At 33.9% G+C, this 8,023-nt stretch overlaps 1 long non-coding RNA gene across 1 annotated transcript; it reads left to right on the top strand.

Moving 5' to 3' along the window:
* Positions 1-1,139: 1,139 nt before the first annotated feature.
* Positions 1,140-7,082, top strand: LOC135772990 (uncharacterized). The gene is made up of 5 exons (XR_012335600.1): positions 1,140-1,821; positions 2,023-2,107; positions 2,509-2,582; positions 6,039-6,095; positions 6,217-7,082. It is a non-coding gene; the product is annotated as an uncharacterized lncRNA (long non-coding RNA).
* The last annotated feature ends 941 nt before the right edge of the window (positions 7,083-8,023 follow it).

The following is an 8,023-nucleotide window of genomic DNA, read 5'->3' as shown; positions in this document are numbered from 1 at the left end:
GACATGTCCCTCAGACATGTTTGCTAAATTTTTTTTTTCAAACTTACAGCGTGCGTTTCCCCCCAGACTGTAAACGAACTCGGGCGCAAAAAACAAAAGAAAAAAAAAGCTAGGGCGTCACTGGCTTGCTCGACTTTATGCGGCACTGCAGTCGGATGACATCTGTCTGTCTGTTCTTGCAGCGCAGCATGAAGTCAAACACATATAAGTTACACAGCGAAAGAGCGAGCGATTGGAAACATCTCTAAAGGACGTCACATTTTCGACGGAGCTGTTTGGATTACCTATTATACTACCTCCCCATTTTAAATACAAACTTTGAAGGCAGGCTCATGTGTTTAACGGAATGTAAATTACCGGAGTGTAATCTCATATACTGTACCCTTACATGTTACGATGTAAATAGTCCTCAGATTGTATATTCTATTCTATTACCAGACAGTCATACGAAATCCGATGTAAACAATAGACTATACATCTATATTTCACGGTTTATACGCATTTGTGGACAAAAATGGTCATTGAATTATTCACACATTTGAAACAGACTGGATTGGACTTGTGATCCCCACAAAGGTAAAAAGTTCTGTTTATTTTTCATCCGGACTTCTGTCACAAAATACCCCAGGTCAAAAAGACGTAGTATTTAATGTATTAAAAATATACTTAAAATACAAATAGTATGTTTATAATACATTTGTATTTCCAACATACTTATTTGAAGTGTATTAAAAATACGTTAAATTGCATTTAAACATATTTTTTAAAGTATACTAGAAGTACACTTGTAATAAATATATACTTAAGTACATTTTTAAGAAATATGCTAAACTTAAGAATATTTTAAATGTATTTATATTAAGTGTACTAGAAGTACATTGGTAATAAATATATACTTAATTACATTTTTAAGAAATATGCTAAACTTAAGAATATTTTTAATGTATTTATATTAAGTGTACTAGAAGTACATTGGTAATAAATATATACTTAATTACATTTTTAAGAAATATGCTAAACTTAAGAATATTTTTAATGTATTTATATTAAGTGTACTAGAAGTACATTGGTAATAAATATATACTTAATTACATTTTAAAGAAATATGCTAAACTTAAGAATATTTTTAATGTATTTGTATTAAGTGTACTAGAAGTACATTGGTAATAAATATATGCTTTATTACATTTTTAAGAAATATGCTAAACTTAAGAATATTTTTAATGTATTTATATTAAGTGTACTAAAAGTATGCTGGTAATAAATATATGCATAATTACACTTTTAAGAAATATGCTAAACACAAATGTACTTCTAGTGAAGTTTTAGTATATTTGGATAAAACATACTTTTTTCAAAACATGATTCATTAATTGTAATAAGCTAACATTGAACTTTCCTCAAGCCTTTCAACATTATATCATTCCGATTGCACAATAAGCTATTTTTTCAAAGATTTGCTTAAAATCTTACTTGTTTAATTTCAAAATCTTACTTGTTTAATTTCAAACAACACACGTGACACACGTGACTAAACCTGATTGGTTGTTGTCATAGTAACACGTCACGGTGCTATTTGAAACTTGTTCAGTTTAGTTCAGTTGTTCACGGTGCATGCGGTTGCTTGCATTAAACGTATAAACTGTTAAATTAGATGGCGACTCTGCATTAAACGTATTTATTTAATTAATCGGCGATCATATTTCACCAGAGGACTAAGATAAAACAACTCGATTTAAAATATGAGCAGTTTTAGTGGATCTGACGTTGAGGGAAAAAGTATTTCGCTTTTTGTTTGGAGATGAACGAGACAACACGAGGGTAAGTGATGACAGATTTTCACATTTCTTTATTTAGTTAACTATTAAATAAGTAAAACATTACATTACATTTAACCCAGCTTCTTTATGTAACGTTATGTCTGTGTTGCGTGTGGTAATTGGAACATCTTTATTTTCTGACTAACGTTAGGCATTTCTCTTAAGCATTTCAGAAATCATTAAAACCTTTAATTTTTTTTAGCACAGCGACATAAATATGACCAACCAGATCCCAAGTAGACAGGAACAAATGAAGATATAGCGCATAGAAAGACTTATTCTTGGTGGTAAGTTTGTTGTTGCTATTTGATTTCACGTTTAAGTTTTTCTAATGTTTCTCTTGCAACGCTAACGTTAGTTTAAAATGAATGTTTGAGCTGTCTTACCTGAAAATACCATGATATGACCATTATGGTTATTATAACTCCAGTAATGTTCAATGGCTAATGTTTATATCAGTTCAATCTTGACAACCTTATTGTCTTTTTGTTTATTTTTAAATGTATTTCTAATTACATATGGACACAAAAATGACATTGTAAGAAGGGATACTTTTATGAGAGATTGTAAAACTGCCGAGGCTGGGTTTGATTATATTATATTGTCTTAATATATTGTACTCGGGGTAAGTAAATCTTAAAACGAAAACAAATCATTAATCATCATTTACCTGCCTGTTGTTTTTCAGATCAACTGCTATTGACATTTTTGAATCGCGGCAAATGTGGAGTGAAGAAAAACTTTGCAACACATCCATTCCAGGTGGCTAATTTCTGTCCTTTTGAATTATTCTTGTAAAAAAACGTTTTTTTATTGTAAAGCTGTAAGGGACTTGGCCTAGTCATCATTGCACCATTTGGCAGGGCACCAGACTAACTTTTTTTACTAGGAGCACAGTGGCCCCCAACTGAAAATTTTAGGGGCGCAACCAGAAAATTTAGGGGCACACACGGTAAAGCAACATGCTAACCAAATATTCACATGTCTACTAATTTAGACTGTATTACTAATAAATACTTTAATTATAGATTCAGAAAGTACAATGTGCTGTTTCAGATTAGTGTCATATCCACTGATCTATATAAATGACTGGATTGTGCATGACGTCACACTTGTGAAGCCACCGCGCCGCCATGTTGGTATACCCAAACGTTCTATTTAATCAATGGACGTTATCAGATTTTAATGATAAAACATCACTTTACTCATCTTCGTTTTTATATCTGAAGTTACCCTGTACATTATTACAACACAAACGTCCAAAGCATGTAAATAGTTATTTACTGAAAGTTGTACATTTTGCATTTTAAACAGTTATTATACATTCATCTTTATTACAGTATCAGATCAGCAGACAGACCGCAGCATATTTAGTATTAATGACAATAAACGTGCTCATTCTGAAATCTAAATAAATAATCATGCTTTGTACAGTATGTGCATGCAATAATTTGCTAGTTTTGTAATTATGTTATCTTAACTTACAAGTTACCTAAACTTATTTAGAGATATAACGCTGACCGTCACAGTGTAGCTGAATGTCAAAAAAAACTTTATTTATACCCGTGTCATTAGCAAATGCAGCAGACACACTCACCTTAACGTTTTTTTATAAATCCATTATCTTGCCCGATTAAAACATAAACATTGCAAATAACACCAGAATTAACAAATAATTAACTTACACATATCCTAAAAACTAACCTTGTGTAACTGATACGCTGTAAAGGGGGTACATTTTGATCATGATTTTGAATGGAAGTCAATTACGCTCTCTGCCGGTTGGGTATACCAAGATGGCGGCTCGAACGCTGCGCTGGCTTCACCTCACGCAGTTACGTCAAGCGTTCTATGCGCAATCCAGTCATTTATATAGATCAGTGGTCATATCACAAAAAAAAGGTCAAATTTGCTGGTCGCACATGTGCGACCGGATGTAAAATTCAGTGGCACACTCTCAAATTTAGGTGGCAAAATGCCACCATTTGATAGCAGTCTGGAGCCCTGTTTGGCATCATTTCTGATTTCCTTAAATCTTCTTAAACAGAGGTGAACCTTAACCCTCTGGGGTCTAAGGGGTTTTTAGGGCCCTGGGGAAGTTTTGACATGCACTGACATTTGTGCTTTTTTCAGTTGCTTAAAAACATATTAATGGCAAAAGTCTCATAACACTGTGTTCATCACAAACTGGGCTACAATATCATATAATCAACATGTATGTACATGTTTGTATTTTTGAGAGAAAAATGTTTATGCGTGGTTTTTGAAAAAGCAAAATTTTTAAGTCACTGATATAACTCCACAAAACTCATTCTTAACATGTTTCCCAAGACTTTCCAAACTGGATCTAGTAGTCTAGAGTTTTTTCTTCAAAATGATGTGAAAATCATTCTGCCTACTCATTCACATAAAGAAAGATATTGATTTACAATTTCTAAGACACTTTTGCTTGAGAGAGGCTGTATGCGTGGAGGCAGGAAAGCTCCTGAATAATCAGTGATTGACAGCTGAGAGACAAAAGAATTGAATAATGAGCCTTGTGGGGATGTTCAACAGGAATGTAACTACCTCTGTAGTAAAACCATGATAAGGTTTACTTTTCAATATAATGTAAATACACACACACATTATATATATATATATATATATATATATATATATATATATATATATATATATATATTTCTATTGAAATATTTTCTATTCATTTCACAAGTATAAGTTACCTTTTAAAATCCATGGTAGCCTAATCCTGGTAAAGATACTGTTTGGCCATCGTAAAATGAACACACTTCAACACAGGGTTAGTGTTTGGTTGGCCAGCGAGAGGTTTACTTTTGTGCAGTAAAAAGCTCAAAAGAACAACTGCCTATCGTTGTCTGGACTCCTATTTGTGTTTTTGTAATCATTATAGTAGAAACACAACCAGGGACACGCGTGATAAACTTATCAATGTTTGTTTACAGCCGCCGCCATTACCTCACGTGTTGATCATGAAAGCAGTGAATGTGTGCACATGCGAGTGATCCTGTGTTTAATAAACTTGCTGTGCGGAGATATGACGCAAATAAATAAGGATTGTACTGTTTGCAATCGCGTATTTTATAAGAATACCAAAAAGCGCGTCGAGTTTCCTGACTCGCGTGTTTGTGTATGTGCGTTCCCGTCGCCTCAGCTGTTTGACGGAAGACAAAGAAAACACTCGCGTCTGGAGAAACTGACACACATCCGCAAGTAAATAAGGATTTATATGTCGGACATCGATCCCGTCACACTGACGAAGCACACACACTCGCGTCTGTCTGGAGATTTAGGCGCGAGTAAACAAGTATGTGATGTGTGCAATCGCATCTTTTATAATGATACCACAAAGCGCTTCAAATATGAGGCATTGTGTGTTTGTGTGTGCGTTTGGACGTCGATCGAGTCACACTCGCGTCTGGAGATAACTTTAGTTACAGTCACGAGTAAACAAGTAGATGTCATGTTTCCAGCACTCGGATTAAAACTCAACACAGCAGTGAATGGCTGGCTGCAGAGACGGAATGGAATGTCCATTGACTGTGGGGTTGACTAATGAATATGGATGATGTCTGCTCTTTTCTTCAATGGAGCGGGGCGTGGCTCATTATAGATAATGAAGCAACAGAAGAAAGACGGTACATCTCTCTCTTCTAATACAGTTAACAACGAATTACAATATTTGTTTTCGATTTCACTTACATCTTCCAAAAGCAGACATTCCAAGCATTATGTAGACATTTATCTTTTGTTTATATGACAAATATTCGTTAAGTTACAGTTCATTTTTCTGACGTGTTTCTGAAAGGACTTCACTGAGGGAGAGAGAACAAAACGCGCATTATGTTTATTTTCTTAATTTTGCGAAAAGCACAACATGCTGTTTTTATTGGGAGTGGACAGAAAAAAACTAGACAATTCTACGTTTTAAATGATGTATAAATCATATCTGTATGTCAAAAATCAGCAGAGTTATCTAAGTCTCTTTGGGGAGTGATCGAAAAATAAAGAGTTTGCGGCGCCCGCGCCGCAGCCGACCCCAGAGTGTTAAGTTTGCAAGACCACAATAGACGAACAATGGAAAATGATCTAGGTTCAAATAAAACACAATTATCAATGTAAAACATATCCTGTAATACACACAGGTTGCTTTATTTCATGAGCCTGTTCTAATCCTATCTTCATTCCCACTTGTAGAGTGCTCTGACAGATAAAACTGACACGCTTGATGAGGACACAGTCAAGCTTTAAAAGGTAAACTGAGAAGTTTACAAAACTTCCATACATGCATATCTATGCCAATTTATTTTAAACATGGATATCCAAATGTGCATTCATTATTGGTTAATTGGTATATTCTGTTTCCTTTTCACAGACCGTGTGATAAAGCAGTCTTCAATTACTACGGTGTCTGAATTGCAAGAAGAAGTCACCCTCCACTTAAACATGTGACATCTAAACTGTTTTGTGTTTTAGTTCAGCTTTTTATAGGTTTATCTTAAGTTGGTTAAAGGCAGAGTGCACTATTTTTGAAAGCCAATGTTAACATTTGAAATTACCTAAACAAACATGCCTCTACCCCAATAGAATCTGGACCTTCTTTTGATAGAGCCACCACACACATACGCAACCCCGGCAAGGATGTCAGTTAGTAGACACGCCCCTTACTGCTGGTTGGCTACAAAGTGTGTTTTGGTAGTCGGCCCAATTTCCTTTTCCAAAGCGTTTTTCAAACATTGTGCACTCCGTCTTTAAATTGCACTTAAACATTTTTTTTCATTAACTTTTTATGCAGAGAATTACATTATGATTATTATATAATCATTGCTTATGAATATTTAGTGATTGCATATTCATAGTGTACTTTTCATTAATACATTTAATGTTAATGTTGTACAATTTGATAGAAGTAGCTCTGTAATTGCATTTCTCTGATATTTGTTTTATATGTTTCTCTTTGGTCAAGAGATTATGTATGTCTCTGTGCTTGATTAATTTACTTTAGGTATTTTTGTAATGTACACAACACAATATGAAGTATATTAAATTGTTCTGTATTCAAAATCTGTGTATGTGTCTTAAAATTTAATGATTTTAATATAACATTTTAAATATTAAAAACAGCTTTATAATAAAATAGAAGTGTAATGCTAATACATTTCTATTAATGTAATGCTAGTATATTTCTAATATGCTGAAGTACTATTAAAGTGTTCTTAAAGCACAGTTAAATTAGGCTTTAAATGTATTCTAACTGTATTTTTAAGTGTATGAGAAGTGCATTTCAAATGAATTTTAAAGAAGTACACTTAAATTGCACTAAATATATTTGAAGTTGTTCCAATTTAACACAATTTCAATATATTAAATATAATGCAAATAGATTAAAATTGACTTTAAATATATCTTGAAATGCATTTAATATATTTGAAGTGGGTTCAATATAATACATTTAATATGCACTTAGTATAGTAGCTTTTAAATATATTAAGTATGTCCCAAAAAATACTATTTAAATATATTTCTTTTTCACCTGGGACTACATATGATGCTAGAACATCTGTATCTCAAAACGGCTTTACAGGGGGTATGGCTTAGCTAAATGAGATGTAAATGAGCCCTATTGTCTCTCCAGCCAGGGAAAAGTTCTCGGCATTCTCTTTCTTGAATGTGTTATATTCAAATGGCCACAACTTCTCCAAATCTTATCAGATTTCCATGTGTTACACATCGTTGGAAATGTGAATCTGTGAATAACTCAAAATGCCCCAGATCCGGCTTGTGTCACTACTTTCCGTGACTGGTCACATATATATATAAATGCTATCGGGGTATGTGAACGGGTAAGTGAATTAAACTGGTTCCGCCGGTGGTCATTGGTCAGGCATCGGCAGAAGCAGGAACTGGGTCTGTTTGTATCATTGTCCCCGGGGTCGAGGACGAGACAGGGAGAGAGAAACAAAATCGTATTAGTGTAGGGGCCGTTCACATGTAATGCAAGTGTCATACAGTATTGTTGTTTAAATCGGCTCGGTTCCAGACAGGCTAACTATTGCGGCATAAGTATATTACCCAGATAAGTTATGTGAATGCTTTATTCCAGACAAACTAACTATTGCTGGATAAGTACATTTACCAGACATTTTATGTGAACGCTTTGTTAAAGAAGAATGTCTTAAGTT

The sequence above is a fragment of the Paramisgurnus dabryanus genome, chromosome 21 (genome assembly GCF_030506205.2).
Source record: "Paramisgurnus dabryanus chromosome 21, PD_genome_1.1, whole genome shotgun sequence".
NCBI lineage: Eukaryota > Metazoa > Chordata > Actinopteri > Cypriniformes > Cobitidae > Paramisgurnus > Paramisgurnus dabryanus.
Note: the sequence above shows the minus strand (reverse complement) of the source record. Positions and strands in the feature narration are given on the sequence as shown.